Genomic DNA, 12,377 nt, shown 5'->3' with positions numbered 1-12,377 from the left:
GCAAAATAAATACAAATAAAAAAAGAGAATGCAACAATATAAGTTCACAGAACCAGCAGCCTTAGTTTAAATGTAGGTCATTTAACCCTCACCAAGCTCTGAAGCAAAGATTGCACAGTATTCTGTGCTTAATATTTATATGGATCAAAGTAAAAAATACATGTTGTTTCCATGACACACAAGCTTCATGACACCTTCATGGAGCAGTGCCATTCACACTGTGGGGTGCAACTGTATAATATGGTGGCTCTCAAGATAAAGGATTCCTTGTCAAGTCCACCTCCTGGGATGAAATAGTCTTGCATTGCCAGACCTTCCTCTACAGCGCTGCAGAGGAGGGTCTGGCTAGTCCACACAGCATTCCGGGATAGGAGAAAAACGTGCTCTGGTTTAATTGGCATTTCTTTAAACCAATCACAATCGTCTTGGGCAGCGCTAAGCACCGGGCAGAGCCTCGGGAAGGAACTTGTTTTGGTGGAACATGTGTACGTTCAAAGGTTGTTTTAGTCGTGCAACAGAAAACTCAGATTGGACAGATAGACTAGCTAGCTGTCTGGATTTACCCTGCAGAGATCTGAGGAGCAGTTAACCATAGTCCTCATAAATCCACCGGATTTTAAAATTCCAACACAAAGAAAGCAGAAGGTACCGGACATCCGGCCGTAAAGAGTGACATCTGGCAGAATTTCCGGCAGCAATGGACCAATCCCGGAAGTGGAACATCGTGGATATAGACTATAAAAGATGAAATGTGTTACACTGCCATATGTTCTGGTACATTGGCCAACAAATACAAAAGCTAGTCAAAACTTTATTTTAAGTGTTCTGGTATGGGTCCTTGCTAAATGCTTATCAGACCGTGCAACAATTAAAACCAGAGGCAGCTTGTTTTGTTTTGAAAAACAAAAGGCGGAATCCAAGTCAGTCCAGACAAAATGTTTTACAAGCCTTTATTTTACTTGGTGACATCTTGAACTATTAAAAACATCAATGTGTTTTGGCCAGGGCCGTAGCCAGGATTTAAGAAATATTGAGGTCACAAGTTCCCCCAATACACTCCCAACTCTCTCTCACATTTCTAGCCTTTATGTTTTATTATTTAGTTTGCCAACAGTTACAATCATTGAATCTAAAAAAAGAAATTAAATACCCACCATGTGCGGGATTTTTGGAGTGAGTTCTCCAACCAATGTACTAAAACCAAGTGGCAGCCTCCAAGCCTCAAAAGTCAGGTGACGTCGTATAAAGAGTGAAAAAGTGTGCGTAGGGATGGATCAAACAAATACAGGTCTTTCACCCAGGAGACTGCTGTTCGTGTCCCGTGTGAAACCAAAAGTCAACTTTGACTTATTTTAACTTACGAACTTAAGTTCAACGTAACGTACTTAACCCTCAGAGGATGAAAGACGCACTGGCACGTCCAAAAGATGTTTGACAAAACTCCTACTCAAAAAGCAAAATTTGATTTCAGACATTTATTTACTATTTTAGTCATATATAACCTAAGACTTTGGTTAACTCACTTCATTTACCTTTATTTTTTATTTTTACAGGCAAGTCATTAAGAACAGGTTCTTATTTACAATGGCAGCCTGACAAGTGACATAGCCGCTTAGGGAAAGCTAAGGAGGGCTAGATAATAAATACATTAGAAATACATGCAGTTTAGAAATTACATAAAATACTTCAAGCGCCGAAACAATTCGTACAACACATCATAAGTTAAGGTTTGTTTTCAAAAGAGATTTGAGGACTTTCAAAAAGCCAACATCAACATTTCAGCTTTAGCGCCAAATTATCTCTTTACACATTGCTCTAGAAAAAATGTAGGCATCACTATGCGGACAGCTTAGTTCTGAACATTTTGATATGAAACACATGGGGATCAGTTATATGGAAATACCTTAAAAAGGCAAATTTAATAAGATATATGTAAAAATCTAGAAAATGCCCTTAGACCTCAGAGGGTCTGTCACGTACATAATGTACTTAACTTATTATGTAACTGAAGTTACGTCCTAACAGAGTAGTATTGTTGCCTAACCCTAACCATGTTGTTTTGTTGCCTAAACCTAACCAAGTTGTTTTGTTGCCTAAACCTAACCAAGTTGTTTTGTTGCCTAAACCTAACCAAGTTGTTTTGTTGCAATTCACAACATTAACCATGTGTTTTAAACTGCTACTGTTCACAACGTGCGCAGGTAGGTGTGATTTTCCCTGTCGTGAATTGTAAAGTTTCCATCCGAATTTAGCCCAATTTTTAAATGTGTTTATTATCGCAGCGGATGCAAGTCACATCATCATGATTTATTCTTAAGTCTGTTTCCATTGCACCTTGCTTTTACTGTTAGATATTAGTTTTATATAAGTGTTTAGAACAGTTGTTGACAATTATAAATAGGTAACAAGTAATGGAAACAACAAAGCACAAGACTGAATCATTGAATCATTGAATGAAATAGAAAAGAATAACAGAAAAGAATAACACAGAGAAAAGCTGTACTAAGCGGTACTTGAAACAAATAGGTTAGTAGCAATGCAGCAATCAGGCAGTGGACTACAGCAAACAAGCCAACAAAGAATTTGGTTTCTTATCGGAAGATCTAATGTTGCCTACATTTTAATAAAGACCTTTCTTTTTAGCATTAGCATCGAATGTAATCACTCGCAACAGGTGTTCTCCAAAACATGATTGGCACAGTGCTGTTTGTGCTGCTTATGGATCAATAAAGCAAAGCACCATTGTTTACCATAAGCATGGCAAAACAGTAGAGAGGTAAACATAAGTAAGTAAATATAAATTTCACATGGTTTGACATGGCTGATTGACATGCATTCTATTTTCTCTGCAGATTAAATGTTTAATGTTAAATGACAAATGCATAGGTTTCATGGCAGGCAGTGGTTTCACATGTTTATATACTGTATATGGGTGGGTCAGTGCCACCCAGGAAAAAATGAATGCAATGATATGTTTTGGGAAATGGGCAGCATGTAAAGTATACACCGATTGTATTTATATGGCTCGAACATGCATAACAAACAAAATGGTCCTATAATACAAATTGACGCTTGGTCAGGATACATCAAACGACAGACTAAACATACACTGACGCTGGAATATCAAAGACACAATACTCTGTCTTTCATTGCCATTTGGAAGGTAGTGTTTTTGTGATCCTACAGAAGAGACGCATGGTTACAAATTCAAACAGAGAATAGCCAGTGTTGCCCTCATTTACAGCAAACATCCTGTTTCTCCTCACCTGACATGCTCTGGACAGCGCAGTCTAACATAACACAGAGGCCCTCTATTATCCATCAAACTGCATGCTCTGCTGGTTTTTGTCTACTCTCATTTTACACACACACACACACACACACACACACACACACACACACACACACACACACACACACACACAATTTTCTGTATCTCCCTGTAACCTCTGTGATGGCGTTCAAAGGCAGAAGGACAAAATTACACTTTCAACAAAACTTCTGCATTAGCTTGCGAGGATGCAGAGTCATCTTTTATGTGTTTTCCCTTCCTCTTTAAACCCCTCCATCATTCTCATTTTCCCTACATGCATTGTGGTGACTATAGTACAAAATCTGAGAATCAATAAGATTCTTCTCTGTTTTATTTCTGCCTCGTGTGATACGTTTGCTTTCATTTCCTGGCTGTCAATAAAGTCTACATATGCTTCTCCATTTGGGCTTTGGAGCAGTGGAGCTATTATCTCCTCGGTTTATGCTTAAACAGATTGTGGGTGTGTGTGTGTGTGTGTGTGTGTGTGTGCGTGTGTGTGTGTGTGTGTGTGTGTGTGTGTGTGCGTGTGTGTGTGTGTGTGTGTGTGTGTGTGTGTGTGTGTGTGTGTTTGTGCGCGCGTTTAAGAGTTTAAAAGCAATATCATTGCAAAGCCATTACATGGACACTGATGTTGGCAGAAATATGGATTTCTAGCTAGAGAAGAAATGGAACTTTGCACTGCCCTCTGGGCAGTAGAAGAAAAAAAAATGAAGCAGAATCCTCACATACACACTCTAATCTCTTCAGTATGGCCTAATTGAAAGTGACACATTGCTACTAATCAATACAGAAACCCACTGTTGCTATGGAAATATCCTCAATTAACTGTCCCCATTTCTATTTGTGCCACAGACACTAAATGATAATGAGACATGATGTCTGCTGGAGTCCCACTGTTTGCATTTATAGCATTATGTAACCAAGTGGTCAATAGTGCATAGCAATAATATTTTTATCAAAACATATGATCTGCGTGGTAAAGCATTCAAGACCACTTTGTGGTTTTTCGTCATGCATCCAATCTGACTTACCTGCCCTTTTCAAAACTAGAACTCTTTTGGCTGAGTCGATGTGAGCATGGATTGGCCTCCTCCGGTGCGACAGACCAGCGGTAACAGTGACATAACACAGCTTATTGTATGAGGAATGGCATGCACCGACAGTAGCCCAACACACAGTCCTGAATAGGACTTCAAAGGCAGTAGAGTTCAGCACAGCAAGGTATTTCATTGTAACATTGTAACCACACTGCGGAGGAGAGGAATTTAGATGCTAGAATCCCCCACGTCAGCAGGAATTCAACGGATCTACAGGGGCTCTCGTGTCAAATTCCCACTCAGCTCGTTACAGTTAGCATTCCCGCAATTCTTACACACCGCTGTATGTGTGCTGAACCATCACCTGGACTTGGCTTGTGTTGGGATATGGATTTGGACAGAAAGTTGCTGGCTCTTGCCGGTCATCACTCCGAAAGATGGAGAAAGTGGATTTAGTGTAATTCTGCCAATTTTTCTCAATACATTACAGTTCTTTTAGTGAGTACGTTTGTCATTCCAGCTGCAAATAATCCGTCTAGTGCTCTTTCAACCCTGTCTCTCAGTTCATATCCATTTATTTTCTCTCCATTCCTGTACACCCTATCCTTCTTCCACTGCAACCTACAAGGAAATTCCACTTCTTAATAACATTACTTACTGTATGTTTTCATTATATACACATTCTCTGTGTTGCTTTGTTCTTCATGCTCCTGCCTTTCCTATCTGCTTGACAGTTGAGAACTAAAGATGTGGGCTCTCTCAACCCCTATTTGTTCTATTTATACTGTGCAGTAAGAGTGGTTAGCTCTGCGTTCAGAGCTTCGGGCCATTTAGACCCATGGAGGGAAGGCCTAATCCACCCACTTTCCCCACAGCCAAGCACCACCAGGTCAGCAGGAGCGCCCAGCCATGTCCTTGCCCACTGTCCAAACTCCTGACCACATGCAGCTGGGATAGAGAGGTGGAGCAGATGGAAGGAATAGACAGGAGGGAGGAGTGGGGAGGGAGATTCAATTGACAAGCATGTACTGTGCACATACTGTGTATAAGAAAAGCTTACAGCCTTTTCCATCAGAATACATTCACAAACATCTTTCCCAAAAGATATTTTCAGAAAAATGTACACACATGTCTGAGGAATTGAGAAAGGAGAAAATAAAGACTGAAGAAACGTTTGTTGTTCAGCGGTTATTTACACAGATTGCTCAAGATGAATTCCAAGGGTCTAAAGTAAGAGACAAGAGAGATTTGGTGGTCTGCAATCAATAAAAAACTCTCGACATAATGTCCATTATGCAACAATGGTCTAAAAATGACCCCTTGCTAAAAATGCCAAGCACGAGAGCTGCTATAAAAGGAGAAGGCATGCATCAGATTTTCCAAACAAATGCATCAGTACATGCCGGCAATAGTTTGAGAATTACTTTGATGAGTATTTTTCAAGCTTTTATCAGGAGACCAACAAAGAGAGTTATGTGATAACATAATAATTACTGACAGCAGGAAATATAACTCCATATAATTCTTAAGAACAAGTAATAGGCTGTGTTACAGTAAGCCATTTTTACACATACAATCTATCCCTGAAGTGTTCAGGTTCCTTTTAATGTTTGGAAGGTGTGTTTGTGGTTCAAGTAGATCACAAAAAAACATTACTTGTCCCGCAAACTTGTTGAATATTAAATACATTACAAGAACATTCGCACAGGACAAAAACAGCTCCTCGCCCGCCATGTTCCTAAAAGTAATAAGAGACGTTTTCCACTGCATACACGTGCAGTACATGCAGCCTTGCCCCATCTTCTTCTTCGTCTTCTTCTCCCTTGCACCATCTGTTGCCTTGGCATGTGTGAAAAGGTGCAAGACGGAAATGTTCTTGAATGTAGTGCATGTGTGAATAGTGAAAATCACTAGTGGGGCCAGAAACCTGGTCATTTACCTGTTGTGGTGGAATTTCCAGCTTTTGAATTCACTCTCGTTAAGGTTAGTCTCGCATAGCAGACCTTCCTCCACAGCGCTGCGGAGGAGGGTCTGGCTAGTCCACACAGCATTCCAGGATGGGAGAAAAACGTGCTCTTGTTTATTGGCATTTCTTTAAACCAATCACAATCATCACGGGCGGTGCTACGCGCCGGACGGAGCCCCTCTGCAAAATAGCCTCGATGAAGGAACTTGTTTTGGTGGAACATGTGTACGTTCAAAGGTTGTTTTAGTCGTGCAACAGAAAACTCAGATTGGACAGATAGTCTAGCTAGCTGACTGGATTTACCCTGCAGAGATCTGAGGAGCAGTTAACCATAGTCCTCATAAATCGATGGAGTTTAAAATTCCAACATAAAGAAAGCGGAAGGTAACGGACATCCGGCCGTAAAGAGTGACATACGGCGGAATTTCCAGCGGCAACAGACCCATCCCGGAAGGGGAACGTCGTGGATATAGACTACGTTCAGGTCAGTGTCCAACATAACCTCATAATCTTTGCAGGCAGAGGAGTACTTCAATTTTGTGTCTCCATAGATTCAGGGAATATAGGCAGCTGCATGATAAGGAAATGTTTTGTTTCAGGACTGTCTCCCTTTGGAAATCAGTGGGCCTGCCACAGAGAGAGAGAGAGAGAGAGAGAGAGAGAGAGAGAGAGAGAGAGATGAACTAGGCTTTCTGTGTATCAGGCACCTGCAATATCTTTGTTTACATTGAAGGTTCAGCTAAACTTATGCCTCCAGCATGAGTTTAAATACACCTTCAGGAACACACCACACTGTACTGTGTAATCCTAAATTCTCCTCAATTGGGAATTCATTAAATTCTCCTGTGTAATTCATCAAGGTCTCCCGAATCTTCTTCACATTTTGAAATGGGTTGTGCTGCTCCTGAGTTTTTCCTTAACACCTGGAATTATGTTTTGCAAAATGCAAAGCAAAGCTACTGGAGGAAATGTGGCTTTAAAATGTATCAGTTAATTTTGATAATATTGCGACATTTAAATACTGACAAGAAAATGTGTCAAGTTCAAGCATTTCTTTTTGCACTTCCTTTTTATTTCATCTTTCCCTAAGTGACCCCTTTGACAAACAATTACTTGGCAAAGGCATTGCCATGTTATGGGATGTTATTAAATATAAAATAAGCCTTTCTCTTCCTACTCTGGATTGCATTTTACATTAAGATTGCCTCATGGAAATAGTAAATGCTATTCTGCCTGCAGTGAAACAGAACTCTTTACGAGTGCAGCAAACACGGCACAGCAAAGCATTCGTAAACAAATCATTCAAAAGCATATACTTCTCCATTTCATATTTGCTTGACTGTTCTTCATACTGACAGGAAAACAAACATGCTGACAGATTTAAAAAAAAAAATTTAAAAAAATTGCTAAATGTCACTTCTTGCTTATCCCCAAATCCATCCCACAATGTTACTGGTCTTTGACTCTTGGAAAATCATAAACAGTATTTCAGGAATGCAGACTGAAGTTTGATATGCCTGGGCCTAGCTAGCATAACAGAGGGCAGAAGCCTCAGAGAATAACACATAACCAAAGCCCTAAAGAATTCCCTGGGACACAGCTACTGACCAGAAAGCTGTGCCCTGGAGGGGAAGGCAGGAGAGCTGCTGAAACCCCAGACGTAAATAGCATGGACACCACTGCTGACTGCCTGAGATAGACACTCAGCACTTTGGTTAGCGCTGCTTCTGGCCATAACTGAAATTAGATTAAAATATAACTATATACACAATGTACTTATACTGAAAGCGATATATATATATATATATATATATATATATATATATATATATATATATATATATATATATATATATATATATATATATATATATACATTGTACAGTTAGACTTGCAGTTTAGTCTGGAAGACATCTTGTCATTAAAGCTGCACTAATCAATATTTTGTTCTGTAGCGAAACAAATGACTATGAGCCCTATTTTAACGATCTAAGCACATGGCGTAGCTGGGTGTCCAAATACAATTTTGCTAGTTTGACAGCGGGAAAAAGGATCTGTGTGCCGGGCGCATGGTTCAAAAGGGTTGTACTTAGTGTTTTGGGCGTAACGTGCAATACACCAATCAGAGTGTCATCTCCCATTCCCTTTAAAAGCCAGGCGCGTTTGTACCTTGGCGCATTGCTATTATGATGGCGGATTTGCACCGTAATATTTTTATTTGTAATCTTTTGCATGTTTGTGTACTGCTGCGCTTCCCTGTGTGTGTGTGTGTGTGTGTGTGTGTGTGTCAAACATAGTGTGTGCGCGCTGTGCACGAGCCTAGACGCATTTTACTAATTCACTGTTAAAATAATAATGAAATGCTGCACTGTTGACTTTAGACCAGGTTTTTGTTGGTCAATAGCGTGATCACTTCCCGCTGCCTCAAGATAGCAATACACCCAGAATGCACCTGAACACACCTCCCTGTAAGACCAGCACGCCCATGGGCGCGAAGATGGGCGCAGGTGCATTTGCTATTTCCCGGGCGCTGGACGGGAAATTGACAACTGCGTTGGTCTTAAACTAGCTAAGACACTTGTGTCGGGCTTTGTGCTGCGCTGCGCCGAGTGCAAGATAGGACCCTATGTATAATTATGTGAGAGGAATCATTAGAGATAAACCCACAGTGAATTGTCATCAACTCTGTAGTTCCCCTGAGCTCTACAGTCCATTTTAGCATCTTTCAGCTCGTTGTTTTTATTTAGCGGATTCAGTCTCACAGCTCTCATTAAGCCTGTTCCAAGACACAGCACAGGGAAAGGCAGCAGAAAGGGAAAGATCTATGCTTTTAACTCATTCAACATTTTATTGATGAGAATAATACCCCCAACTACTAATATAAAAAAAGTATGGGCACTGGAACTTATTGCTTCTGCTACATTTTTAAGACCAGTGGTGACATGGTAAAAATAGAATACATACACTCTATGCGCTAACTTACATATATAGGTCATTGCATGGGCTGACCCACTTTCACCACAGCTACCATAACAGTTATTCACTCTGAAAATAACTTTCTTACAACTATTCCTTCTCTGACTCAAGCACTTGCGCTGGTGTTAAAAATTAACCTTTCCCAGGCTGGCTCAATATAGCTACGTAAATGTGGTGTATGCAGATGTAACTGCAGCCATCTCCAATGCAGTTGAGATGGTAAGAACTGAATATGAAGGTGGTGTTATGCGTATGCATCTTTTTGATGGTAACTCTGTATTTGATGTTTTTTTCTCGCAATAAACATAGTGACCACGTTCCCAGTGTTCAAAACATGATTTTCCATCCACCATTGGGTATGTATATGTGTATGCATATTTCATGTGTGTGTGTGTGTGTGTGTGTGTGTGTGTGTGTGTGTGTGTGTGTGTGTGTGATGACACTCAGTGGCTTACAGTATAAGCAAGGTATCAAAGCAGCAAAAGCTTGTCTCTAATCGTCCTTTTGGTTAAAGGAGCATCTCGGCATTCTACCACTAAGCCTCTGTGGCCACCCTCAGATAGAACTCACACACACACACACACACACACACACACACACACACACACACACACACACACACACACACACACACACACACACACACACACAAATACAGAGCAACATATCATCCTATGGAATCTATCTAACCTCAACCACTAAGCCACAGAGAGGCAGCTACTTAACTGAAGCATCATCTTCCCCTACTCTGTAATAATGGCCTGGCCACCATTCTGTTTGAAAGCAACGCCAAGATGCTTTTCTAAGGGATTGATTAGCCAGGAGCTGTGGAGGGTATAGTGTTTACAGCTTGGTAGACTTGGGTTTTCTGTTCATACCCACACATGCATATAAATGACGGCACACATGCAGAGAAACGCAAATACTCTCACAAACTGCTTGTGTATTGCTCTGCTTGGTTGGCAGGCTACTGTTGATGCTGTAAGCAAGTAGTGGCAAGTACTGTTAGTGTCTAACCCACCTCTGTGCATTTATCAAATGGGGCTGGAGATGAAGAAGATGAGATGTAAAAATGCGTGCTGAATGGTATTCAAGGGTGACTGGGTAATGTGATGGCAACATGTGTGACATCTGTACAGAAATAACAAATGTTCCTCCTTCTATCTGCTTTTCCTGTTTGGATCATTTTCAGATCGCCACCACATGACACTTTGGCATACTGCAGCACGTTTGATCCTGTTGTAATAGTACATGTATTGAAGTGGGTACTGGGTTGTCTTGCAAATATCCAAACAAAATCACAACCACAAGCTTAACCGAGCAGTCTGTCAGGAGAGCGCTGCATGCACTCACAAACAGGCTGAAATCCTCTGACACTGAGCACACCTTTTTGATTAACTGCCAGGCCAGCGCTTAGAGACAAAAGTGTCAATTGTTGGCAAAGATGACTGAAAAAACTGGTTTTTGAAATGTACTTAAAGCAAAGAACGTCAACCTTTCTCAGTATCCACAGTATTTACTGTAACTCACTCCTTTCAGAGTTGATGAAGCATGTATTGTGTGATGTGTGTGTCTGAGTGTATGCAGGCATGCATGCTTGCACATGCCATTATGTGTATTAATCATGGTGACGTTTCCATTGTGACAATTACTTTTTCACCTGATCTTCCTGTGAACCCAACACAGGAGATAAGACAGATGAAAGAGGAACAAGCGTCACAATTACGAGAAATCATTTTTTAAGAATCAAGGAAATTACTTTTAATTTAATTTGCTTTGCCAAAGGAAAGAATTCAGTGTGGTTTGCATGCATACACAACTTTGTCACAAGAGTAAAAATGTCTTGCATCCAGATTTTGAGCTGTTTCCGTGTGTCGGACTCATGCAGTACAGTTGGTTGCCTCCTTTGGGGTAAAACCACAACTATGTCAGCTACAGCTAAAGACAACACATGGACCAAAACAGGATATTAAAAGAAAGTTCACAGCTCTCTAACAAGCCTAGTCCAGCCCTTGGTTGGTGTTTACTGCATGCACTTTTCCGTCAAGGAAACAGATTTAACTACACTGTATAATTGTTTTGTAGAAAGTGGACGTGGTTGCCTCCTCCTAGGAACTCATGGGCTCAAAGGTTGCATTTTGTATGCTTATGCACGGCTTATACCATGTGATACAATCTTTAAGAAAGATAATGTCAACACAGGGTTGTCTAACACCACTGTGCAATATTCCAGATGGCATACTGTCACATCACTGCCTCCAGTGTCCACAAGTGCAAGACAAAGTATTTGATTTGGTCCCACTGTAATGCATGTGGTTCATACTGTGGAGCCGGTTAAGATATTGGCAACCATATGACTGAACATATAGTGACAGTACTCCTTTCTGAAGGACTTTCTGTGTAAAGCATAGACAATACAGAGGATCAGAAATAATACTTAAATTCATATGCAATATCAAAAACAAAAAAAACACAAAGATATTGGACAAAGACCATGGGTGAATACATTTAATAACCTATTCGATTAAACTGAAAAGCATCTATTTTCACATTTAGATTATGTGGCACAGAAGACTTTATTACTTTTGCTCTCAGCTCCAAGGTTCTGCCAGTTGTAGCTTGAAAAGTCAGGTAACCTGAAAAAAAACCAGCTTTTACTACTGTAGTTCTATTCTCTGGGCTAATTTAGCAAAATTACCTACAGCATATTTGTCTTAACATGCATCTGGTAATAGCTGGTGTGCAAAGCTGATGTGTATCAACATGGTTTACAATGAAACTGAACTGGAGTCTGTTGAGACAGTTTAGTCAGTTGTGTGTTACAGCCTGTGAAAGACCTGTGAAGATGTTGCCTCTCTTTGTTTTTACTGCTCCAGGGTTCTACTAACACGGCTTTTGTTCAGCCATGCAAGGCTAGCAGTACCTGCCTGATGGCTGCTCGAACCAAACGTGAACACCAACATGTCAGCAACAATCCTCTGAAAGGATGCACTGTCTGCTCACAGAGCCCCTGCCCATTGTAACTATCCCAAACACACACAGTCTAACCTGAAGGGATGCAGGACCATGTGAAACACATCCTCTC

The sequence above is a fragment of the Sander lucioperca genome, chromosome 18, assembly GCF_008315115.2.
Source record: "Sander lucioperca isolate FBNREF2018 chromosome 18, SLUC_FBN_1.2, whole genome shotgun sequence".
Lineage (NCBI taxonomy): Eukaryota > Metazoa > Chordata > Actinopteri > Perciformes > Percidae > Sander > Sander lucioperca.
The sequence above is the reverse complement of the archived record's forward strand: the minus strand, read 5'-3'. Positions refer to the sequence as shown.